This window comes from Oxyura jamaicensis, chromosome 1 (assembly GCF_011077185.1).
Source record: "Oxyura jamaicensis isolate SHBP4307 breed ruddy duck chromosome 1, BPBGC_Ojam_1.0, whole genome shotgun sequence".
NCBI lineage: Eukaryota > Metazoa > Chordata > Aves > Anseriformes > Anatidae > Oxyura > Oxyura jamaicensis.
The window spans coordinates 87,996,304-88,022,271 of record NC_048893.1 but is presented as its reverse complement, the minus strand read 5'-3'; the positions used below and the strand labels follow the sequence as shown (position 1 = coordinate 88,022,271).

Here is a 25,968-nt window from a genome sequence, read left to right as displayed (position 1 = left end):
TTTATTTTCAAGTGCGGTTTTCCGCTGTTGCAGGGACCTGTATTACATTGATATTGTTTAATTTGTGTTTTTACAGGACTAGAGGGGAGCTGCTTTTCCTCTCGAGTTTCAGGAAAACTAAAGAAAGCGTGGGAAACTGTGATTGCAAAACTCTTGCTTTTTAGCTTGTTCTAGAATGAATCGTTGTTCTTATAATCAGAATTTTTTAAAAACGAATAAAGTAATGATAGCTGAGTTCATTAAGGATGCAAGTGAAAGTAGTTTGTTTTTTTTTTAAGTTGGACTTGTATAATTCCTTTTTCCAAAGTATTGAGATCTTAGCATGTACCTGATAAGTATATTATATATATCACATATAATAAATATATCTTATATTATTATATTATATAATAATTATATATAATATAACGTATTATTACATTACATATTATAATATATAATATCTTGATATGTATGAAGTCATGCTGTAGAAATGACTAAGATTTTGAATGTTTGGAGTGCTTTTTTATAAGTCTTAAATGCCTATTTTTATCTAGCTTATGTGTTTTTTCCCCGATTAAAGATGTGGCTTACTAGAGGTTTTACAGGTTATAACATGAGGGAGACGAGCTTCTAAAGTTTTTGGACATGTACTTGAATCTCCCCCTGTACAATGCAAATAAAAATGCTAAGCTGAAAGCTTTTAAATGTAGATGAAGTCATGCTTCTTCGTCTGAGGCATTCTTCCCAGTTAGCAATAAGCCATCGTCTGGCTTTTATAAGAGAAGAAACATGCTTCATCATTTCTGGTAAATCTTAAAAGTTGGTGTAATTTTTGACACCAATACCATTAAGTATTTATTTTTCAGAAGGAAGCCAGCCTGTCTGTGCCTTCCATAGTTTGTGGCAGTAAAACTTGGGTTTGTTAAACTGAGTTTCTGGTCTTCTGGTGTCTATGTGTTTCTTTCCTTTGCCTACAGTTCTACTTACTGATGTGTATTTTTTATGAAGACATATGTTATGGCTACTTTTATAGCTCTCTTTATTATCTGTATTGATGCTTCTTTTTTTTTTCCCCGTCATAAAGAAAGTCAAAATCCTTTGAAAGTACAGCAGCAACAACATACCATAGCTGTTGTGTAATTTGCTGGCTTTATCTGAATCAGTCAGCACTTCCCGACAGAATGCTAGCACTTACTTTAAAATTTGTTTTCCAGTATATTATTTATGTGTAGATATTTTAAATCATTAGTTCATACTAGGATGCAAATCTCTGCAAAGGGTGTCTCAGCTGCAAAGACTGTGTGTAAGGCAGATCCTCTGATAAGGAAATTTATTTTATTAAATGAGGACTTTTAATGAGGGGGGTGTGAGTTCTGCTCATTACTCCACAGACTACCACAGAGAGGTAATCGTTGTTTTATCTGATGCTTAAAATGCTGACTTGCTTTACAAAACTTAATAAAAGTCATATATGATGAATGGTGTTGCCAGTTTTGGGTTAACTTGGGCAAAATTTAAAATGGATAACCAGATGTGCTTAGCTGTGATGCTGAATAAATGTAAACAGGATAATATATTCTTTGAAAACCAAATTAATCTGTAACAGTAACATTGATTGCGACCATCATTTCACAACTACTAAGTTGTTGAAAAATCCTCCTGGTTGAATAGGGATATAGATATTATAAAATCCAGTGTAAATTTGGAGACAGTAGATGGCATCAGAAATGTTTAAAATTTGTATTGGTAAATTTGAGATTTAAGACTGGATCAACAATGGCATCTGGTTGGAGTAATTTCAATCCAGTACTAAAATTCAGGTTTACTTTATCCCAAAACCTCAGTTGATAAACCAACAAAAAAACCCTGTTGAGTTATATTCTTTCCATATCTAGACATAATTGGAAATCACCTATCCAAACACCAGTCTTGTATAAAAGTAGTAATGCCTTCTGTGCCAATAACTGTTCAGAGTTTCAATGTATGCATTCTTAATGCTGGCCATTCATTTCTAATCTTGTAATGCCAGTCCTCTGCAGCATCTGGGGTTATGAACAGGGAAGATTCAGGACATGTAGATAAGAGTGAAGACGTTGATATCCTATTAAATTTCTGGCTTTTTTTTTTTTTTTTCTTCCCTTGACTACCTATCCTGAAAAACATAATTGTAATGAGCTCTGTCCTGACAAGACCTCAATAGCAACAAGCTTTACTTGGAATTGCCTTAAAAGAAAAACCTCCCAGAGTTCAGCAACTGGAAAGCACGGCGCAATGAGTTGTGAGCTGTATTCTGATGTGTTACGTTTTGGAGATATACTTCTTTCTTCCTTCCCTCTTTCTATTAACAATTATTTCAGGTTATTTCTTTATTCTTTGAAGTTAGTATCTATTCCTGCTGGTATTTCAATAGCATGCAAGTGTTAATCCTTTTCTGTTGTGAATCTAACTGGGTCAGTAACTTAACCAGGGTCATATGAATATGACTTGGGTTTTGGTGGTTAATAGTTTGGGATTTTTTCATATTACTGTAGTGCATTCTCTCCTTCCCCCCCCAGCAAACTGCCTGTAAAGTCGGAAATAAAGCAAGTGATTTCAGATGCAACACCAGAATTTGGAACTCTTCAAATTTACGTCAGCCAGGAAATTATAGTTCTGCAGATGGAAAGCTTTCAGAAGGAAATGGAAAGATGAACCACAAGAGATGTGGTATAGGGGTCAAAGCACCAAGACAGCGACAAATCTTTTCAGTTACTAATCCAGGTCCTTTTTTTTTTTTTTTCCTTCAGCTTAAGTAAAATTTCGTGCCTGGACTTTAGATTTATTAAAATGGAAAAGCAGCGTTGACTTGCTGTAACAGATTATCTTGAGAATTAATACCAATCAAAAGAGGTTTTAATGTTATAGTTACTAATCAAATTAAGCCAACTAATGCTTTTGATAATGTATGATTTTAAATGACAATGTCATTGAAATGACTGCATTTTGAACAAGTTAAATTGGTAGGAGAGATCCCGTGTCCTTATGAACCAGAGCTTTGTTTTAAATGTACACTTTAATCATTACTAATAAAACCTTATTGCTTGACCACATATTGTTGAGCTGTTCTTACAATCAGTAGTGTTACAAAGCTCACAGTACTACAGAGGTAAACAGGATAGTGCTTTTCAACCATTTTTTTTCCCCTGGGCAGGTGTACATGTTTGCATTTTCTGTATGAAAAAAAAGTACTGGTAAGTGTTACCATTGCAGCCTACTGCTACCATTTATCCAAGAAAAATGGTAGCAGGAGTTAACTGAGCTCTTGCAAACTGTCTTTTAGAGCCGTGCTTATCTTTCCCCCATGGGAAGATGGGCAGGATGCATGCTTTTGTTTGTGTCTCAAATTCTGGAAGTTCCTGGTCAGGTTGCTACTAGCACTGATTACCACAAGCAAGCAAGGTAAATGCTACCTGCACCTTGTGTTTACTGTTTATAGAAGTGTTAACAGTTTGAGGGCTGAATTTTTGACTCTAGTGTTTCATCTGCATCATTCAAGTGACTAATGAGTTCACAGAAGTTCTGAATGTGTCAGTTGCTTCAGCTCTCTGTAAGTTTCTAACCTTTTAGTCTTCCTTTTACAGTTATCAGTTTGATACTTATTTTAGATTAATACGCAGTCTGGAATTTGTTATCTCTAAGAAATTTCAATAGATAATTCCTGTCTGTAATTTGATTTTTTTCCCCTGTATATAACATGATAGATTGTAGGTTCAAGGTGGGCCTCCATTTTTATCCATGTTTTTTCCGGGATGCAGTTGGGTAAATAGGTGCTTTTCTGTTATCTGATTCACCTGGAGCTGTTCTGTTCTCTTGACCAGAACTAGGCATAATCGTGCAAGTATCCAATTCTTACAAACTTTTTTAAAACTTCAATTAGTTAATATTTTTGGTATGACAGAAAATGGCGCTTAGCCAACAACAACACATCATGTTTCTCAGAGGAGACTGGTTAGTCATAAATGTCATTTTCCCATAACATTTACAGGAATTGGATGTTCTCTAAAACAATTTTAACACACATTTTATATAGAAGTAAACATCTAGAGCCACATTTTAATCCATGTGCGGAATAGGCACTGTGCCTATCTCTTATGCTGCCATGCCTTATTTGTATGTTACTGGTCAGCGGCAGTGGCAATATTTAGAACTTTCCAAGGGCTCCTTCCAGTTGCCACCAGTTGCCACTTGCTTTTAGACAGGTGGAAGTTGGCTGCAAACTGTGGTGTGTTCTTCATATGCTCAATACATAGGGCAAGAATTTATGTGCTTAAATTGCTATTACAGTATTTTGTTAATATTGCAAGATAAATGGTAAAGGTACCTCAGTAGTGAATGGGCTTGTCTGGGAAAGCTTGGGAGTTCACCATCATTTTGAGGAGGGGGGTGTACTTAAAAACAATTAGACAATTATTCCTTAGGAATGATGTAGGTGTTGTCTCTCCTGTGCAGGTGGATAAAATTACATGACTTATTGAGGTCATGTTTATATCCATAAAATCTTTATTATCTACATACACCCTAAGACAAGAATAAGCCCTTTTTCATGTGCTTTCTTCTGAAGTACATCTGTGTATAATAAATTCTGGGTGTATGAAGACTGGGCTGAGGGGGCACCCCTTCCTTTCTTTTGCATAAAACATGAACCTTAATTGTTACTGCGAGTTTAGATTGAGAAATTTAAATTTACCTTGATGCGAAATTTCATGGAGTTGATCTTTTTCTTGTAGACCTGATAATGCGAGGGTATCTGTTTTGCCTAAAATGGACCTTTCCATCACTTCCTTGGGACTTCAGTAAAAAGGAGCTGGTAGCAGTGCAGAACAGTGCAGTTCAGCGGTTAAAGATAGCTTTGAAGCTACCAGTGAAGAAGACTGCTGTCAGTTTCCTAATTTGCAGTATGGTTCATTGATAAACTATATTAAGACAATTTCCCACATATTACAGGTTTTCTGGGTATGATTCTAGGTATTGAAGCTCTGTGATTCTGAGAATGTCACTACCTGGGAAATAATTCACTTCCTTGCCATCTGTCCTAATCCTGCTAAGAGTCTTGCTGTATGTCTTCTATAGCTGAATGTGTTGGGACTTGAAGTGTGGGATGTTTGGAAGTTGTGCTGTTTCAGTAGGACCTGTGTCTACATTGGCTTGGGAACACTTGGTGAATAATCTAAAGATGTGTGTTTGGTTAAAGCATGTCAATCCTTAGCATAGATGCTCTTTTTCAGGATGTAAGTCACCTTTGCTTCTCCGAACTGTTCCTCTTGAAGAGGACTAGTGCAGCATTTTAGACCACAGGTTGGGAAACTACAGCTGAGAGCTGCTGCTGAGAAATCTTTCTGAGAAAAAGATTAATGAGAAACCTTTTCTTCTAGTTTTAAGGTTTACTTCATAGATTTAGTTCATATATTTAAATAACAAGTAATTAAAATAGTATTTTCACCTGTGATTGTTTAAGTAAGCATCTTTTACTCTCAGATCGGTTGATCATGATGTATCGAAGTAAGATTGTCCATTCTTCTGCGGCCTTGATAGTTCACTGTGTTAAGCATCAAACACCCTGCCTAAGCATAAACTTAAGTTAGATCTGCTAGTCATGTGTCCAGTCAAAGTGCCAATAACAGTTTGTGTTTAGAATCAGCTTTTTTTTTTTTTTTTTTTTTTTGTAGCTACTTGCACGTGTGTTCAGCAGCTGGAGTGACTGTTGCTTGCTTTGGAAAATGTTTCATCTAGGGGAAAAAAAAAACTAAACTGTTAGGACAAAAAAGTGGACTTAGCTAGTTCTAGCAGCGCTGTGTGCAAACTCTTAAATTAGTCTTCCTAAAGCCAAGAGAGATGCTTACTTTTTCCATCTTTAGTTGTTGTTTTTTTTTTTTTTTCTGTCCTTCAAAAACTGCCATAGAAAAAAGGCCTTTCTAGGAAAAAGGAGGTTTGTGTCCATGTATATTTCCCTTGCCCCTTCAAATAAAGGCTCCAAGTGTTCCCTGTTCTTCAAACTATTAATTCAATTGAACGATCTCTACCTTGTTCTTGTACCCCAAACTGATTTATAACCAGGAATCATTATGTGACTGAGGGGCATTTGGCTACATGCCCTATTTGATCACTCTTCTTGCCTCCTGGCTGATGATCTGTGCTGCTTAGGTTATATTTTCCTATTTTCAGATGTCACTCAAAAATGAAGGAGCTGTAGCATGCTTTCATGTACAGTGTGTTTCTGATGTAATACATTTTAGCTTTTATCATTAATTTAAAAAGTTATTTCAGTTGCTGAAAATAAAAGGACACCATTAGCTCTAGACAAAATATGCTAGTTATTTGGTTAACTATGTTAGCCCAGATATATGAGAGGGTCATATACAGGTTATAAAATGTTAAATTCTTGTCAAATTCTGCTTTGTTGTCCCCCCACTTAATCAAGACTAACATAAGAGAATTTTGCCATATGCAATGGCGGCAATAATTATCTAGGGCTTTAATCAGAGGATGGGAACAAAGCAAGGACAAGCTGACACTTCTGTAAGTGGCTGCTCCTTTCTATGCTGTGTGGCATTTTCTTTCCTCCTCCTTTTTAGGAGTTAGCAAAATCTGAACGCATTAAGGTTCTTGTCAGCTGTTGCCTGCTCTTTTCCCAAAAGGGAATCAAGGTGCGCACCAGCTAGCAGAAGCCTAAACACTTCCACCAGTTGCTGTCATCCTTTTTCCCCCACACTGTAGACGATCTATTCTATTTGTCTTGGAGTGTCCTATAGGGAAGTTATACTTGATAACTTTGCTTCGGTGGGTTTATATCCCCTTGTACTGCTTACCCATATGTATGAAAGTGCAAGTACCTATTTGCGTGTTAGACATGTTTTTATAAACATATTTTAGGAGTAGTTTTAAGCCTGCCAAGGTTCATGATGGCCTTTTCATCGAAGCTAATTTCTTATTTAATTTGGGAATGATGTGGACTGTTAGTCAAAAGATTTTCTCTTTACGTGAAAGAGTATGTGGTACTATTTTGTAAGTTAAGAAAATGTTTCAGCTTTGAGCATTAAGAAATGCCATTTTTTTCCACCTTCCTATATAAAATCATTAATAGCTATTTGAGGACCTAGTTCTCATAGAGCTACATCCAAGTTAATATGTTGAGCATTGGATTTCAGATATTTAAATTATGGGCTAGCTGCCCCAAATGTGGAGTTGTGGTACCCCAGGTTCAGGAGACCAAACTTAATAAATGAATGAGGCTTATTTCATTCACTTTCCTCTTCTCTATGAAGGGATCTGAGACAGAATGGCTGAAGTTGAGTAAGTTCTTGACTGGGAGGAGTACTCTAGTTGAAAACTAAAACAACTGTGACATTTATCACTTTATCATTTATCTTATTCTAAGAAATATCTGTGTAGTTAAGTAGAATCAAATCATGTTTTTTACGAAAGTAGGAGGTGGAATTAATTTCAGGTAAGCCAGGCTTAGTGGTGGTAAAATTTCAAAATTTTCATAATAATTTGGCTTAATGGCTGAAATTTCTGTAAATTTTACCTGAATATTGATTAAAACAAACAAAAAAATGATGGAATTCAGCTAGCTCATACTTTCCCTAAGATGCTGTTGTCCACGAGCTAAAATCAGGTATGTCATTAAAATGTGAGTTTATTACTATTAATTTCCATTTTTAAACAGCCGATCTTATGGTTTTTGTTGTTGTTGTTTGTGAGCATGTGTTTTCCCTTGTAGTAGCAACATACTGGTTAAGGTCAGTATTTTAATTTTTTTCCCATCTCTTATGCACTCATTACTGTAGTTGCTATGCAAACACTAGATGAGCTTTGTCTCTCCACTCTATTGCAGTGAATTGGAAAGAAATTGCTTTGAATATTAGGTTTCAGGCAGATCTTTAAAAAACAAAAACAAAAAGCCTCCCTAACCTATTGTTCCTTTTAACTTCAATGCAATTGTTGTGTTCCTTCCCAGGCTTTTGCAGTTTAATAGAGGACAATGAAATCTGGTTCATGCATTGTTTTACATCCCTGAAATGTATGCAAGATTAATCAATCCCTCCACCTCCATTTAAAACAGAAATAATAGTAGTTTTTTTTTAAGGGTCTCAGTTTTGATCGCACTGTTTTTGTTTGATATTGTACAGGCATACACATGAATATTGAATGTTGTCTGACCTGGTGGGTATGAATGTTGCTGGGCAAAACATCTGATGAGATTAGGAAAGGTTTTCTTTCTTAAACTAAAGGTGGTCTGTTTATGGAATTATGCAGAGATCAAAATGCCTCTGATAGATAGCCTTTTTGTCCTAGTTAAAAGTATTTCATTTCACTTTTTATATTCACATTTTCAGTCATGTTCATCAGAGCTTTGCGCCCCCTGCTAGCAGTACTTCTGTCAAGGTTCGCTGAAGCTCAAGCACAAGGTGATGGTGGGCTCTGGTTGCTCTGCTTCTTTCTATGAGCATGCAGTGTGAAGTAAAACAGCATGTGTTCTTTAGTGACTGCTCTCTGGTGGTTATCTGCAGGTCCCCTTGCCCAGCTCAAGGCTGAAGTGGATGTTTTATACCACCATGACGTGCATGATGAGCTGCAGCAGAAGGGGTGACTTCTGCAACAGTAAAACGTGTGTGCTTATCAACTTGAATGACTGAGATCCTAGGACTTTGAGTTGTGTTGAAATGTTGCTAAGCAAGGTCAGTTTGAGCTTTCACCCCCAAGCTTTCCATTTTATTATTAAAGGAGGGCTGGGTGTTGTCTTATCTTGGATAACCTAGTGTTTATTGCAGGAGCATTCACCTTCTTTATCACCTCAGTTCAGTTACTCCGCTCAGCAGGCAGTGCTTTGAAAAGTGTTGATTTTGTACTGTTTTTAAACTGGAGGCTACGACGTGCTTCAGAAAATCATCAAATATGCTTTCCTTGAGTTTCTGAACACTCGAGGAAAGCGAGCTGTAAATGCCTGAGTGTGCTCCATTGGTCAAGCAGTGTGAGATTGCTGTTCTTGACCTTCCAGAAACAACATGGTGCCTTGGCCGTGCAATCAAAGTGATTCCTGTCTCACTGACAGGAAACACAGCAAACCTCAAAATCAGCATAACATACCGAGAGGCATTAGGACTCAGAATGCCCATTACTTCACTTAGAGCACGAGACCGGGCACTATATTTAGATTTTTCAGCCATGCCGCTTACCCTCTTAGAGCTGAGTAATACAGTTCAGTAAATGGTGAACTAACTAAGCTTTCAACCACATCAAAACAGCTCAAGGTAAACCTCATGGATACCCTGGTAAAATCAATTTAAAATGAGGAAGACAGACCTAAGCAATTAAAATAAATGTATTTTTAGTGGTAAGTTATAGTTTCTAAGTTCACATCAATTTGATGACAGGCTGAAGTATTAAAGGGAACTATTAATGAGTCAGAATTAAATTTTATAGGATGGTTTTTAAAGATGTGTCTTTCTACATTATAACCTCCTTAGTATTCTCTGGCTTAAGTATTTTTATGGGTTATTTTAATTGCTTCTGTAATGAACTGTGTTCAGGTCATACCACACCCAGGATCTGAGAGAAGCTGTTTGTAGGAGAGTTACTGAGGAGTGGTAGGTAGCTGCTTGCTTTTCCATGCCAATTTACATCTGATAAAGGATTTTCCCTGAAGAAAAGTGCCAGCTTTTTAAGAACTGCCACAGAGTAGAAACTGTTGCTAGGACTAAAATCAGGCTTCCCTCTCCTTTTTTTTTTTATTTTTATTTTTATTTTTAATATATATCCCATGACAGTGGCAAATGTGATCATTCATCACAGCAGTGGGTAAATAACAGGAAAGTGCTGTTAGTAAGAAAAATCAGGCGGTGACTTGATTATATTAGTCCTAATGGGGAAAATAAAATGCAAGTGATACCTGTTGATCTTCTAGATTGATCTCTAAAAATTTTGCTGTCAGCAGTTATGTGATAGTGGTCAGTGGAAGGAAGGGAAGTGACGGGGAAGGAACAAAGGGCCAATGCAGTCTGATGGGAAGCTGACTTTCATTTCTGGAGGATGTGCTTGTTCTTAAAGTGCTTTCTCTTTACATTGTATGTAGTAAATAAATAAATAAGGAGAAATTTAAGTGAAGGAATGCAGGTACTCAAGACTGAATTACATGCAAATTCTTTTCCTTTACTATCTTCTTTCCTTTTACTGTTAAGTGATGCAAGCTAACATTTTGATTGCTTAAAATTAGATAGTCTCAACACATACAAAGAAATCTGTGACAAAACAAAGGCATGTAATACTGTGGGGGAAAACAACACAACTGCAAGAAATGTTAATCATGCTACCTGAGTAAATATTTTGGACTTTCACCAGTAGAAATGAGAGCAAAATTGGCCCTGTAGGTATTAAGTGAAGAAACTTTTCCCTGTAGAAGGAAGTTTGTCTTTCTGGAAGACAGACTATGGGAAATAGATTTCTTCTGTTTATTGATAGGTACCATGATTTGTATTAGACTAGCAGTATTCACAGTACAGATGGTACTTTGGATGTTTCTAAAGCAATAAATAATGGTACGTGTTGCCCTCCTGTGCTGGATTTAGAAGAGCTGAGATAGTCTCTTAGCTATGGGTAGTCTTTTTTCTATTTCTACTTACTGCCTTCATGAAATAAGTTTATTGCAAGTGTAATATTTCTGTAAATATTCTTTCTTTACGTATTGTAGTCCCTTGACTTCTGCTTATCCCTACTCTTAAGACTTGTTTGAAGGTCTATTTCTTAATTTTGGTTTGTAACACATCTTTTCACAATGTAGCTAACACTTCTACTTTCTAACTTGCCAATGCATTTACTAATTACTAAATCCACTGGAAATAGGATGTATAGGAAACTAAACGATCATTTATAAGGGAATAGATGTAGGTTGCAAGTTTGTAGGTACAGCAGAACAGCAAGCAGAAGACATTGTAAGGGTTTTGGATACTGAGCCAGGGTATTGGTTTTCTAATATAAACTTCCATTTGTTCTGGTTTCTGGGATTCTTTTCATTCTATATGTACTATGCAGTGCCCTCTTCTTGATTCTATAGCCAGGCAGACTAAAGGTATCAACAGAGGTGTAGACTTTGCTTATTACAAGGAAGATTATCTTGGAAACGTGGATGTGACCTTTATTTAAATGCCAAGGTGAATAATACACAAATATCTGAGTTATCTTTGAAATGAAATGTTTGCATATATTCAAGATTTTAAGATTTTAGAGCCATGGGGAAAATGACCATTTTTTTTTTTTTTTTAAGAATTGAAAAATGTCACAAAATGTTCTATGGTATTCTGATTCTTAGTCTCTAACTCCTTGTATGTTGGACAGTACAGCAACACGAATAGAATCATTTAAGGTTGGAAAAGATAGGATGGTATCAGCTTAAATTTTTCTTAAATACATACATGAGCAAGGATTTTGCAGGATTTAAAGCATTGAATGAAAGAAAAAAACAACCACCTTTGCTGTCTGTGTGAACACTGAATGCCTACACCTTTCTGCTATCTGTACTAACGCTGAATGCCTATTTAATTTCATATTAAGGAGAATGGACAAAATAAAACAAAATCTGATTTTCCTTTTGAGAAGAGTTTGTCTCAGCTTAAAGGTGTTAAGCAGTCGAATTTGTGCAACATTTAAAGTGCACATAAGACTCAGGAGAGCAATGCTTAGTAGCCTGAATTTGCAAGTAGGACAGTACAATTGACTTAAGGGCAGTTGTTCCTTTAAACAGCGATTTGACAGGGCTTGGTCCTTAATCCAGGGAGAGGACAGTGTAATTTTGTGTGCTAGGCAGATGTGAGTTGTAAACATGCTGAAGTCTGCTCTTCCAAGGTGCTCAGTGTCTCACCAGAGCTGCTTTTCCGTCTCAGTTTCTGGAGCTGTTAGCTGCAACACCTTGCAGAGTCAGCCTCAGAGAGATCAGCAATCTTTCTGGTTTGTAACGCCTCTGTCTGTCTTGTGAGCAGTGTTTCAAGTTTTTTCCTGAAAATCTGACAGCTCTGTCCTCTTGCGACTTGACACTTGCACACAAGACACAGAAGAGGGAAGCAGCGTGTAGGAGTTGAAAAGTTTGTTAGTAATTAAACTCGTTGCAGTTGTTTGTTTCGGACATGGCAAAATCTTACTGCAAACTAATGTCTGTGGCAATTTATTTATACATCGCTCTGTGAACTGCAGTAAAAGTTGTTCAAAAGTAGCGTAAGTGCTTAGAGACATGTGCTCGCACATGTATCCTAATATATAGCATATGCATAGAAATGCAGCAGTAGCTCTACCTAATATATTACAATACAGTTGGACTCCTTCCACAGCTTTGAATGCAGTCATGATTTTATCCAACAATTTGGAAAGCGTGTGTAATTCACAACTAACTCCTTCCTCAGCCTTAAATTCATTCCTCCTCTGTTGGCTCCGCAGGAATCGTTTAAAGCGCAGCTTTTAGCGCTCCAGCTGCTCATCCCGCTTCCGAGTGACCGGGCATCTTCTAGACCTCCTGGTGCCGTTGCCACCTCTCTCCGCTCCTCACCCCTTTCAATATTTTTTTTTTCCCCCCCTCTTTCTGAAAGCGAGCTTTCTGCCAGAAGCGTCCCGGTAGGATAAAGAAGGCTGGCGGCAGCGCTCTCCTTCCCTCCCGCTCTTACCTGCAGCTCCGGGGCTGGCGAGGGGCTGCGCGCCGCAGCGGGTCCCACGGACGGCAGCGGTCCCACGGACGGCAGCGGTCCCACGGACGGCAGCGGTCCCAGCGAAGGAACAATGGGAGATGGGCGCCGGGCGAGCCCCAAGCCTATGGAGCATTACGTCATTACCTCGCCATATAAGGAGCTGCGCCTTTCGCTGCCTGGTCGCAGCGTTTCGGTGATGGCCAGCGCTGGGAGAAGCTTATTAATACCTCCTGGCTCCAGCTGACGCTCCGGACGGTGCGAAAGCCGTGCGACTGCCTACCGGCCCGTGGAAGAATGTGCCCAAGGTCCGGGCTGCCGCAGCTCCTCGCTAGTGTCGATAATAAAGGCGGCAGAAGTTGTTAGCTGATTAGCTGCATTCTCTTGCACTCAGCCTGGAGTATGAGCTAAGAAATTGTCTTCAAGGTCATCTTCTTTAATAAGCCAGCCTCGGGGGGCTTCCTTTTTACATCTTTTTGCTTGCTTGCTTTTTAACCTGACAAAAAAAATGAATTTAGCCAAGCTCCTCAGAGGGCGATACGAACTTCAAGCCTTCTTTTTTTTTTTCCTCATTCTGTAAAGAGTCGGGGTCCGCAGAGGATAGTATTTTATTTCCTGATGATGTAACTACAAAACAATTCTCCGAGTGATGATGGGAAGGCCAGATGAAATCTAATTTTTTTTCTCTTCAATGTTTTTCCTGCAAAACCCTTTCCTTTTCATCTGTTTGTGTTTCAGCTAACACAATTAAGCAGCCCAGCCAACTATTTTTAGTAAGGAGGTCTTAAAGAAATGAGTCGTTTGTTTTAATATTTAGGGAAGAGGCAGGAGGCCAAAAAGAAGGATTTAGGTTGAAGAGCTTAAAACATATCTCTTGCATTATTCCCTGTCCTTCAGCGTACACCCTGAGTAAACACCGCGAACGCAAGGAAGAAATACCTGAAACAGCCATAAAACTTGTTGCTGAAATTCCACTAAGTTAATGAAATAAGCTCCTCTTGTGTTGACAAGTAAATTAGACCATGGAAAAGAGTTTTCCACGCTATTTTGTGCAGCTTTGTTCAAATTAGATGTATCCACAATTCATTTATTTGCAGCATTTGAATTTTAGTCTTCAGATAAACTCTAACATAGCTTAAGCTGTCCTACTGCCAGCTTTTAGGATGTTTTAATATACACAGGAACACAACAGTAACATAATGAAATTCACTTATTTGGGGGTGTTGTCCATGTGTTTGAAGACAAATGGTGATTAAAATGTTTGTATTTCATTAAAAAGAAAGTCATCTCTTAGCTACCTTGCACATATTTACCCTGAGCGTAGTCTTAAAAATATATTTATTTTTCAGGTGGAATTTTTCAGCCAGCCCTTTGCACTGCGCCTGAGCCAGGGCTTATACAGAAGTGTGTTACTTGTGTGTGGATGATCCTGCTGTTCCCTTGTATGTCTTTGAGAGAGTTTGGGTTTGTGTGCTTGGTCAGAAATCTTCCAAATCTCTTTAAAAGAGAGATACCTGTATATTAACACCTATAAATTGGCTTAAGAGATAGTGAAATGTCTTATCCTGATCTGTCCATTGGCATATTCAAATAAAATATTTCCTATCCTAGGAAGATTTAGTTATCAAATCCACATACACCAAAAAAACCTCTGTCCTTTAGCAAAAATTGGACTGTAGAGATGCTTGGCTAAAGTTTTTGGGAACTAACATTTTGTATAGTTTCTTTTCTCAAAAGTACTGTGCCAGTGCAGATCATTTGCATCACATAACAGCTCATCAAGGTGACCTTGGTATGGGGAAGATGATTTTGTATGCAGGTACAGACTCATCTTTTCTGTTGGGACTCTGCAGTTATTTGAAAGAACAGGACAGCTGCAGGTGCAGGTCCTGTTTTAGAACAGGCTGTGGGGAACGCTCTGTCCTGTTAAAGTTGGAGGGGAGTAGTTGGAGGTAAGTAAGAGTCTATATGTAACAGAGCTAGGAGTTAAATATCCATGCTTTTAAACCTTTGTGTGTCTGTGTATACCCATAAAAATGATTAGAGTGAAAATTACTCTTTTTTTAACTTATTTTTTTTTATTTCCTTCCTTTTTATTTATTTTTTCCTGCATTTTCCCCTTCACCTGCCAGTTCCCTATCTCTTCAGTCTATCTACGTGAAAACTGCCTGCATTTTTGCCATGCCACATGAAAGAGCTGTTGTAGACTATGAGCAGCTTTGAAGAAGGAAGGCTGCCCAGAAGCTGGTAAACAAAAGTCCATCCTTGTATTCCAGTTCTGTTTTGGAGTTGCTAGGAACACAGCTCCGATAGTGCTGGTGATAAGTTTATTGACAGTCTGGGGGCAGACTAGAGCAGGGAATAGGGAATGCAAATCCTCCTGTCTGTGTTTACATCTGGAGATAGCCAAAGTATGAACTTGTAGTTTCTTAATTAATTCTCCTCTGTGGTATAAAAGTGCACATCTGTGACCTGCAAAACCACTTTATCAAAGAGCATCAGCTGAGTGCGTGATGGCCTGACTTGCTTCTCTTGCATTGTCACAACTTCATAAAGGACACAGTACAGTACTATTTCAAGTACTGTTAAGGAACTATATGATTAAAAATTCCAGCTTTTAGATTGCTAATATGAAAAGCTTAATTATGACAGAGGCTGAGAAACCTTCCTTTAGTGTTTTTTTTTGTTTGTTTGTTTGTTTTTCTTCAATGTTTTCAGTATCACTAGGTAGAGTCCTGGCTCTGGTGAGGTTCACGGGAGGGAAAAGATGCCTTTGAACAGACAGATATGCCTGTCTCACTTTGCATTGCTTCCTGAAAACTGGCTCAGTTTCCTTAGTTACTAGGCAGACTTGCTCAGAATCAGTGTAAGTACTGTGACAGCAAAAGAAGATGAATCTGTAGAAAGTAAAGACAAAATGAAAACCTTATTTGGTGCATCCTCTGACAATGTGGGGATGCTCCCTGCAGCCTGACTGCAGTAGCTTTGTTCTAGACTCTGTCTCTCTGCTTATTATTTTATTTTGTTATTTGTGCACATGTTCTCTTAGGATTTGACTTGAAAAAACAGAAGCTGCAAAGACGGAAGATTAGTGGGCAGCAAAAAGATGGGGAAAATAAGCTAAATGACTTTGAAGTTGTTGTTTAGACTTTATCTTAAACTATCTGAATTCCTCCCATTGCTTCCATTGGTAAATTACTTCTCCTTCCTTTTTCTTCCCATAGAAGTCCATAGCAGCAGTTCCACTATCCTTAAACCCATAACCTATCTATTGCAGCATTTGACCCCTTCCTTTAGCCATTTTATATCTAAGATAAATAAAGGAAATTAGAACTTGGGCCTGAGTTCAACAAAGCACTTAAACATAGTCCTGTGTATTTTTTTTTATTTTTTATTTTTATTTTTTAAAAAGAGACTTCAGCATAAGCCTGATTTTAATGATATATTGAAATTCTTGGCTGAATCAGGCTCTTAGTCACGTTTCCTTCATGTAGATATTGCTGAATCTCAGCCTTTGAAATTAACCGTGGGATCAAAATCTTTAGGTTACTTCCATATTCCCCAAATAGACATCTATGGAAGTACAAATACTATCAAAGCTTCTGTTAGGATTTTGCATTACTTAAAACTATTTGCTTTTTTGGATGGGGTTCTGCTTAAGCTTTGCAAGGGATACTGGAGAACTGAAAAGCATGCGATATTGACAAGCTGAATTTTAGTGGCTTGTATAAATGGTATCTGATGTTTAATGGTTCTAATAACTTGTAATTTCAAGGATTTTTCTCCAGCATATACTCAGCCTTGTCTCTGAAGTCTGTGGGAGTTTTGCCATTAAGTCAGTGGAAGAAGGCTCGCTTTTTCAATTATTTCATGGATTGATAACATCCTTTTAAATTTTTCTGTCCAATTTGTCTTTATTAATTTCCCTGGCATTGTGGTTGACAATCTCTTAGATTTCATCAGTAAACATTTTTGTGTTTTGTATCATAATGCACAGATTGATTTCTGAATATTATGGAGAGAAACATGAAGGCCATTATAGCTAAATGACAGTCTGCAATGCACAGACAACTGATAAATTGCATGTGGAAGGCAAGGGGGAGAAGCAGGGGAAAGTTCTAAAGATAACATTCTTCAGATTCATGTATCTTTACTATGGACCATGGACGGAAAGAGATACATATCTTCATTACTGTGTGGTTTTAATTTTTTTTGGCAGCAGGAAGAAATATTTTCCCAATCTCCCCTATTGTTTGCAGATTCCATTATTCTCCCTATTTTGGCAGACACAAACAAAATTCCTAGCCAAATATTAGGCATAATTAGATCCCTTTTTGTTGGGCGCCGCCTTCAGAAGTTGGTGATTGCATCTCTTCATATGACTGCTAATGACCTCTCTCCTAAGAGGGACTGGCAAATGTTCCATATCTGCTTGTGAGATGACCTCTTGTTGTATCTGGGATCAGGATAACTTTTTATTAAAAAAAAAATATTAATGTGGAACAGAGCTTGTCATGAACAAACATTAATAGAATTTAATTTATGTGCCTTCTCATATAAACCATATATAGCCAAGTAATCTATTCCACATAATGAGTTGAGATAACAGTTCATAGTCTCTGAAAACTCTGTACAATAGTGTATTTTACCAAGCAGCTTGGGCTTGGAGGTTTGTTTTGATAATGTTGTTCTGCACTGATTTTTTTTTTTTTTTTTTTTTTGGTCTGTGAATAGTTGGACTATTTCTGGAAGCATGACAGTCATTTCAGTATTAGTGCAGCAGCACAAGTGAGTTGCAACCATGTGAAGACTATTGTGCTGATGTACCTTGGAGGGAGCAAAATTCCACATAATGTGAACACATTTTAAATGCTTTTCTTGAGTCATTGGACCTTAACAAAAAAATAAGCATATGTAATAAGTCTGCATACTAGTTGCCTACTTTTCTTTGTCCATCTCCTCTGAAATGCAGTCAATGCAAGATTCTTCTCGTAGAACTTCAGGGTAATGGTGGCTGAGACATGTTAAGCTTCAGATCAAGCTCTGCATGAATCTCTGTCTCAGATCTTTTCTGTATGTTAACCTAATCTGTGAATCCAGTCACTGTGTTCAAACTGATCAAACCTTTCTGAGCAGTTTAAGTTCTTGTTTGAATAATAAACACACAGGTTTGAGTGAAGTTGACTCAGCTCTTTCCATAGAAGTGACCTCAACATGGTGTCAGTGGAGGATGCTCCAGTCAAAGCAAAGAAGCAGATCAATGTAATACAAGTCCCTTTACTACTCCATATCACTGAATGTCTCCTCTCTTCTGCTTTTTTCCCTTCCTGACTATTGTTTCTTCATTTGTTGCTGTGTGATGCCGATCCAGCAGTGCCTTGTACTGCAAAGCCCAGCACACAGATTGAAGGGCTTCAGGATTCTTACGGATTGCAAGATCTACAGGAGTCACCTGAGGCCCTGGTCTCAGAAAAGAGAAAGAGAAAGCACAAGCTTTTGAGGGACGCACCTAGCTGAATGTGGACTTGAATGCAGCTTAGGAAATGTAAGAAGACTTGTTGGAATCATCTAGAGTACACATATTGGAGTTACAAGTTTGTCTCATTTTTTTCTATTTTTAGTGTTTAGAAAGAAGAGAGAATTGGGGATCAAAATGTATTTGTCTTTCATTATTATAGTTCTCTTGATCAGGCTTCTCTTGCCTTTTACAGATTGACCCAGTGAAAAAGTAGATGATACAGAAAGCTGTAAGGTAGTAGAAAGGTGGTGGTGGCTATTGGATGCTGAGGAAAGCAAACTTTGCAGGGAACGAAAATGTTTTTTATTGGGCTGCCTGTGGTAGCTGGGTAAAACAGACATGCTGTTGGGCTCACAGGCTGTTTATTTGGTCTCTAGATGCTGCCATTTATATTATGAAATTACATAAGGGGCATTTTTCTGCCTTGATAGATTTTTCTTTTCTTATAATTCATGCTAAAAATACATTTTAAAATGTTTTCCTTATTCTCTGCAATTTCAGTAGTCATACGCTAGTTCCTGTTTAAAGCACGGGATTTTAAGTTATTGGTGATTTTGATACCCATTCAAGGAATCTGTACTGAAATAACACAGGGGTAAATGTATCCCATATAGGCCATTTTAGATTGTGGATTCCTAGGGATATAATATAACTTGAAAACCTTTGATCCCTTTGGGATTCAGAATTGCTGAGCTATCTGATAGATTAATAGTTTAGAAATGTGACTGTGTTGTGTGGTTCAATTCTCTGGTCTGGAAAAGTATTTACAGAATTTCTTGATCTCCTAGTGCGTAGTCCCGTGTAGTTCTTTGTGTTAGGATTGCCCACAGCAGGTACCGTTCAAGGAGTCTCTTGGGCTTGGGGAAATGTATTTAGCAGACTCAGACACTCCATGGCTCCTGAGTCTGCAACAAAAATTTAACAAAACCCTTGAGTGAGGAAGGGGAATAAATACAAAAGGGTATTAATTTGGCTTTTTATGGCAGACTGCATGAGACATGTCAGCATTAAGAACTATTACCTTAGACTCAGCAATGCTAAACTTGGGTTTTTATCTGGGAACATTTTTATTGATCTCATGTCTCTGGATGTTATGTCAGCAGGATGGACTATTACTAAGAAAGTCTGTCAGGAGATGAAGTAAATGCTTGAATAACCCCCAAATTGCTTCATGCTTGCGTATCATACAAGAGCACAATGAAGTTACTTGAGGAAATTCTTTTCCTAGCACCTGAAGTAAAGACAAAAAATCATTTTTATTCCCTAAAATCCCATGCACTTTAAACAGTCTTCCCTGCAAACTTCTCAGTGTTCTATTCGCTTATTTTTTTTTCATTGTTGGTTAGCTTATTTTTCATCTGATTTGTACAATTACCTATTTTTTTAGTTGTGTGTAAGGGTGAAGTTTCTATTTTGTTCCTTTTTATGTTGTTTCCCCTTGATAGCTTAGTTGAAAGCATTCTGATAGGACATTGGTTTTGGCTTCTATTTGCTGTAGCCAATCTCAGAAGCTCATAATGCAAAGATTAATACTCATTAGCTGAATCGTAGTTACAGTTCATAAAAAGTTGTGTGTGCTGTGTGTGTAATCATGGTGTGCCACGTAGAATTGATTAAATGTGGAGAAATATTGCTTTCTTTCATGTGGTGACACAATTTCATTTAAAAGAAACCTGAAGTGGCTCCTTTTACTACCAGATCTAATGGTACATTCAATAATTGTTAATAACTTATCTTATAAACACTGATGTTACTCAAGAAAAAATTAAACAAGATAACTTCTTAAATGGATGTATAATTTCAAGTTTCTCTCTTCTATGTTACTTTAACATAACATATTTAATATATCATTTAACATGATCTTATGAATACAAACTTTTAAGCATGGTAAATTTGTTAGTCTTTGGTTTTGTTTGTTTTCCCCAAAATAAATACATAGATTTACGTATAGGCAAATATGTATCCATAACTCTAGCCAGTAGCAAGGGCAGAGAGAGCATACCAATTCTAGTTATTGTAGTATGATACTTTCAGTACTCCTTGCAACCTTTTTGTAGGAACTGACGACATTTATTAGTTACTTTAACTTTCAAAGCAATACATAAAGACATGTCTGGATTCTTCATGTGATAAACTGAGGCCTAGAACAGAAGTTGAAAAAGAATATATATTTTTTGAATTCCTAAGTTATGTTGTATTGATTAAACAAGACCCAGTTGTAGATGACCTAATAAAACTTCATTAAAGTTGTCTTTTCTTACTCTAAGATGTCTGCGTTTGTGATGCTTGGTATTTTTTGTTCTTGTGATGCGTTTGTTTTTTTTTTTACCCTGTTCGTACTTATTTCAGAATCCCCATAGTAGATGAGCAAAGGCTATTCTCACATACAAAATATCGGTCCTTTTGATATTCCCACTGAGTAAAGATGAAAATACATAGATCCAACTCTCCCAAAATAGGAGGGATTATTTTGCTAGAAGCTGAAAGTGTGTCCAGAGTAACATAAGGTTATACAGAGCTTGACAAGAATAAACACTTTGAGAGTTATAAAACGTCTTTGACATTGGAGCTTGGGAATGTAAGTGGAGCCTTAGCTTGTAGCTATCCATGTATATCTAAATCAGTGCAAGTCATGCCTGAAAGCTGCTGCTATATATAGTTTGCTCAGTGGTCAGTGTGGCGGGTGGTTAGAGTTCTTGAAGCAGTTTTGATGGTATAGGTACCTGTGTAGCAGAAATACTCATACCTCAGAGGCTTGTTGAAACCATTACTAGTGGTTTTACTTGGGCAGAGCAAAGTCTGAGTGGGAGTGAAATCTGAAATTCCTCCTGACCTTTTGGAAATTGGTCTGAAAAGTTTGCCTGTGTAAACATACACAGAAGACTAGTAGATACTCCTGAGCTTTTATGGATGATAGTTTCCAAAGGTTGTTGATTTCTTCAGTGAGTTACTCTTCAGAAGTGACTGAAGGCTGTTTACAATACCTTAGCTTTAAATGCCATATCCGCATGTTTTCCTCAAGTATTGATGTTACGGAATTTGGATTGTTTAAACAGTCTTTGACCATTGTTTTTGCTTCAGTGTTGTGGGAAATAAGAGTACTTTAGGTATATCTCAAAAGCAGGAAAGCTACCCAATTTTGGTAGTGATTTCCTACAGGCGTCAGGGAATATCATTAATATCATAATACCAAAGCAAGATGGAAATCATGTTTGTAAATCCTCTGGAAATATAATAATGCATTACAATTTAATATTGCTTTGCAAAAAAAGAATTTGCAGGAGAAACTTTTAGGTCCTATTATCCTGTTAATTTTCTTTCAACTGTTTCACCAGATCTCGACATTACTCTTCTGTTCTCCTCTTACGCTGTTCTGTGCTCATTTCTGATTTTTCAGTGCACCCAGGAAGTGAAAACCATAAAAGAAGAGCTAACACTTATCAGGTGGAGTTTTGGTTTGATCGTGTCATGTTGAAGAAAATCAATGAGTAGGTTATTGGAAGGCGTGGGCAGGACCATGCGAAGATCCTAATGTCCAGTGGAGAGACTGGAAGGAATGATTGAGATGCTTTTAGCATTTGTACTGGAATGGAGGGAGGCTTATAATCACACCTGGGTTCCTTCAGGAATGTCATTGCAAAAGGGAAGAGCTCCAGAATCACAAAGTGGTCCCCAGAGGGTTTCAAATGTATAGGTTTCACTTGGTATTAATCTGAGCTCAGAAGGGATTTTACTGAGGTGACAGTAGAATGTTGCTTTTCATTGTGTGATTCTTCCAGTAAATGTTAAAATGTTTTACTTCTGTTGAGCTTTTTTCTCTTTCAAAAAATACTTCTTCATTGCTGTGAAATAAGAAAGCTGATATATATATAAAGCCATAGTCCTTTTAAAATCATATACATGTGCATGGTCTGAGGACATTCATAGGCTATTTCTACCTTATGAACAATGAATGTACTGGGTAGGTGTTTGCTTACAACATCTGAATGTAACTCACAAGTAAAAACATATCTTTTAAGTTATAGATATGTTGATACAAGTTACATTTCCATATTAAACTTCTGTCTTTAAAATTGCACAAATACTTAATGTGTTCTTTTGACCACTTCCTTTTGGGAGTGTGCATTCTTAAAATTATCTGTAAATATATTTTTCACAGGCTTATTCATAAATAGAAGTTGGAAGAGGGTTATTTTTATTCCATTTTTAAGAACCTGCTAACTTCAAATGAAGAGTGGTGTGGTTTTTTTGGCAAATATTGAAGAAAATTGTAATTCTGTTTTTGGTATCGAAGTGTCTAAGAGGCAAAGAAATCAGAAAGGGAAACAGCTCTCTAGGTATTGAATGGTTTTGACTGAAATGTACCTTGGCTTTTGAAACGTGTGGTTCCTACTGGACATGCTCAAATGTTTCATTATAACGTAGTCGCTTCCAGAGTAGCATTACATCATCTTATTTGCAAAGTCACTATGCTGCAGTTGTCTTTACATCCAAAAGATCTCTCAAGTGGGAGATCAAATTGTAAGCATTACATAATCAGAACAAAGTCATTATTGGTTGATTGTGCCCTTCGGGTGGGATGCTGAATAGTAGTTGCATATGGAAGATGTAATCTTGCAAAATTAACCATTCCGTAACCATCCTACCAACAACTGTGAAGTTAAATAATTGACTGGAGATAGAATTCACTTGGGAAGGGTGTAGCTTAAGAAAATAAGGTTTTTAATTTGGTTAAGGGTTCACCTTCTTTCTGTAAACAAAAAGAGCCAGAAGAGGTTTTACAGATCTGTTTATAGGCCAGTTTGCTGAAATTTCATGTAGTGTAATTCCTGTTGTTAATGAATTCAAAGGAGGCAGACCAATTTCCACTCAGTCTGTGGTTTTAATTTATTGCAAAATGATCCGCTTAAAAATACTGGAAAGAGACTTTTTGGTTATGGAATATTAAATTTGTCTTTCAAAGCTAATTTAAGCTCTTTTTAGAGCTATTCACTTGTTAAGGACCAGATGTACAAAATTACTGTTATGTGTCTGGAAAGTTTAATCAGCCCAGTTTCGAACTGATCTGTATTTTAGTAAGACCTTTGTTTTGTGAAAGGTAGCACACAGTTTATAGTTCTCAAGGTATATGAAAGCGATACTAAAGTTTGGTTTTTTATCGATTGTCTTGGTATTTTGTGTGATCTCAGTCTAAATTTAACGAAGCTTGACTCCATAAGCCTTAGCTTAAATAAAATAAATAGGGAAGTCCCTGCTCCATGGGAAATGAAACTGCATTTAAAAAAAATCACAAAAAATAATACTTAAAAGCCTGAGCTTTATGTTATGATGTTTTACCGGTGATTTTCCTGTGTTGTCTTAACATACTTTTTTGCACGCCTTAAGGGTATAATTGCACCAAACTTTGGAATTAAGACTGCTAGTCAGCCTTTGGGTATGTGTGCCTTTTAGACCACACTGTTTTTTAGTGTAAGGCTATGGATTTTGCTCCTTCTTTCCATCCTGCCCTGTTCCCAAACTGAATTAAGCACCAGCATGCATCATCTATCAGTGTTGACATCACTTTTGAGATACATGGGCTGGAGAGTGTTGGCAACTTGTTGGCAACTTTTTTGTTAATGTGCTTTTTCCAGTGTGTCCTCAAAAATAACTAAATTTGATATGGTCATTTCACAGAATCCCCCAGTTCTTTGTCTAGGTCAGTTCCAGATGGTCAATGATCCCATAAAATGTTGAAACAAGATCCTGATTTTTGATAGTGCAGGCTTCAAAATATTTGTCTTGATACTTCAGGGATGACTGGGATGTAAGTGTGTGCAGTGCCTAACATCTTCAAACGGAAAGTAAGCCATGCTCTGTGAAGACTTTTTAAAAGCTGTGCTGTATTTTTATCAGCTTACAGATGACAGTTTAGTTCTTAGATGTTTTCTGTCATTTATCCACAGGACAGCACAGGTTAGTGCTTTGTAGGCTTGATTAACACTATTAACATTCAAATTTTAGATGAAATAAAATGAATGCAAGTTCTGACTTACTCATTGGATGGGCAGTAGGTGTTTTTGAGGGTCCTGTCAGTTTGCTTAATTTTTACTTATCAACATTTATGTTTAAAAGACAGTTTGGTCATCTGTGTATGTAGCTGTTCTCCCTGATAGTTTATTCATGTTGGCCATCTTTGGTTTTCAGTTTCCCCTTGATCTTTGTACCAGTTGTGGAGCATACATTGGAACAAAGAATTATTGGATAGTTTGGAGAGCTAAATGTACATGTTACTGACGTGTGTAGGAAAACAAAAAATTATTTCCCGGACTTTAAGAGAAGAACATCAGCATGTGGGATTTATCTCTTATGGCAGTGGAGCTCGCCATGTGACTTTTCTTGCCTTTTTGGCTTTCTGACTTAAACATGAATATTCATTTTCTGCAAAAGAACCAAAAAACTTTATATCCTCTCACTAATGTGAGGAGGCCATTTGAAAGGGTCATTATAAAGCTTTTGGAACCCAATATTTGCTGCTTTACTCTGTTGACTCTTCCTTTTTTTCCTTTTATTTTTTATTTTTTTAAATATATGCTTCTTGGAAAAAAATTAGAATTGAAAATAACTTTGTGTGTTGTGAGGCCATTTTTGTTCTTCCGTCATAGCAATGGAAGTAAGTTGTGGTGGATTTCTTCAATTTTCACTGCTGAATCAGCAAAAATAGGACAGTTTTGAGCTGTTATGTTTAATTTTCAATAAATATAATATTTGCTTATTAACATCCAGAGACAATGAGGTTGATATTAGTAAGGAAAATGATGTATAGCACTGAGGATGATTAAGAAGAAAAGAACATCCTTTGACTATGGGTCTGCTTCTCAATTTCTCTGAGACTTGATGAAAACATTATTCTGCATTGTCTACAGTTAGTTTTGCAGGGCATCTTTGGAAGTTACCAACATAAAGGCCCAGGATAAAAATTGTGTTTAAAAAGAAAGCAAAAATAACCAAGTGTTTTCAGGTGGAATTCTCTCAATGGCAAAAACGCTATATAAAAGCAAGCTGTATTGCATCGTTTCTATTCTTAGCACCAACACACCTTTAATTTTGTAAGGATGTGGTTTGTTTGTTTGTTTTTGAAGTGATTAACAAACTTTTTTTTTTTTTTTACATTTTTACTGGTTTTATTATGTTCTTGAGAATTTAAATGGAGGCAAAAGGTAATTCTTTAGCCTCTGATGATGAAATTTAATTTCAGTAATTTTCTAACATTAAGTACTGTTTTTTTTCTTTGAAAATTGTCTATCTCCTTACATAGGAGAAAAATCAGTTTAATGTTTTTTTTATGTCATGACAGATTGGGGGGGAGGTGTAACTTATCTGGACACTATCCAAGAAATCTTTCTTTTGTGCTGTGTTTGTCATTGAGCGATTCCTGGAAACGCTTGGTTATTTTTAACCTGTTTTTGAGAATATTTCTTGATGGACGAACTTCCTGTTACCCCTCTTTAATGTTAGCAAAGTTGAAAGGTAGCTGCTGGCATCCATTTTAGTGGATAGCTTTTTTCTACTGAGTTATTAGAGTGCTTAAGGTAATGTATCCCCATGGGCGGCTGCTCAACCAGGTTTGCAGGGTGCCAGAATAACCACCCTCAGGAGAATGGATTCCTTAGCATAGTGGGAATTTAAGTCATCGAGCTGACTTGCTTTTTTGTTGTTTGTGCCTGCTGTGTTTTCCCTCCATTCATCTTTTACTGGATTGCTTTCCTCTTTGAAGAATTATGT

General features: G+C 37.0%; 2 protein-coding genes and 1 long non-coding RNA gene across 7 annotated transcripts in view; 2 read left to right on the top strand and 1 right to left on the bottom strand.

Moving 5' to 3' along the window:
• CMSS1 (cms1 ribosomal small subunit homolog) overlaps positions 1-25,968 on the top strand; it is a 233,461-nt gene that overhangs the window by 23,700 nt on the left and 183,793 nt on the right. The window lies entirely within an intron of this gene.
• Positions 1-25,968, bottom strand: part of FILIP1L (filamin A interacting protein 1 like) — a 200,125-nt gene that overhangs the window by 21,914 nt on the left and 152,243 nt on the right. Inside the window, exon 1 of one of the 5 annotated variants that reach the window (XM_035314957.1) lies at positions 12,669-13,334. The exons of 3 other annotated variants lie outside the window; for them this stretch is intronic. The gene's annotated coding sequence lies outside the window, so the exon portion shown is untranslated. Of the gene's footprint in view, positions 1-12,302; positions 12,636-12,668; positions 13,335-25,968 lie in introns of those variants that run through there. One more of the 5 variants, XM_035314958.1, reaches the window with a different exon arrangement.
• LOC118160351 lies at positions 162-20,991 on the top strand. Its single transcript, XR_004747432.1, has 4 exons — positions 162-264; positions 9,581-9,586; positions 15,361-15,383; positions 20,979-20,991. It is a non-coding gene; the product is annotated as an uncharacterized LOC118160351 (long non-coding RNA).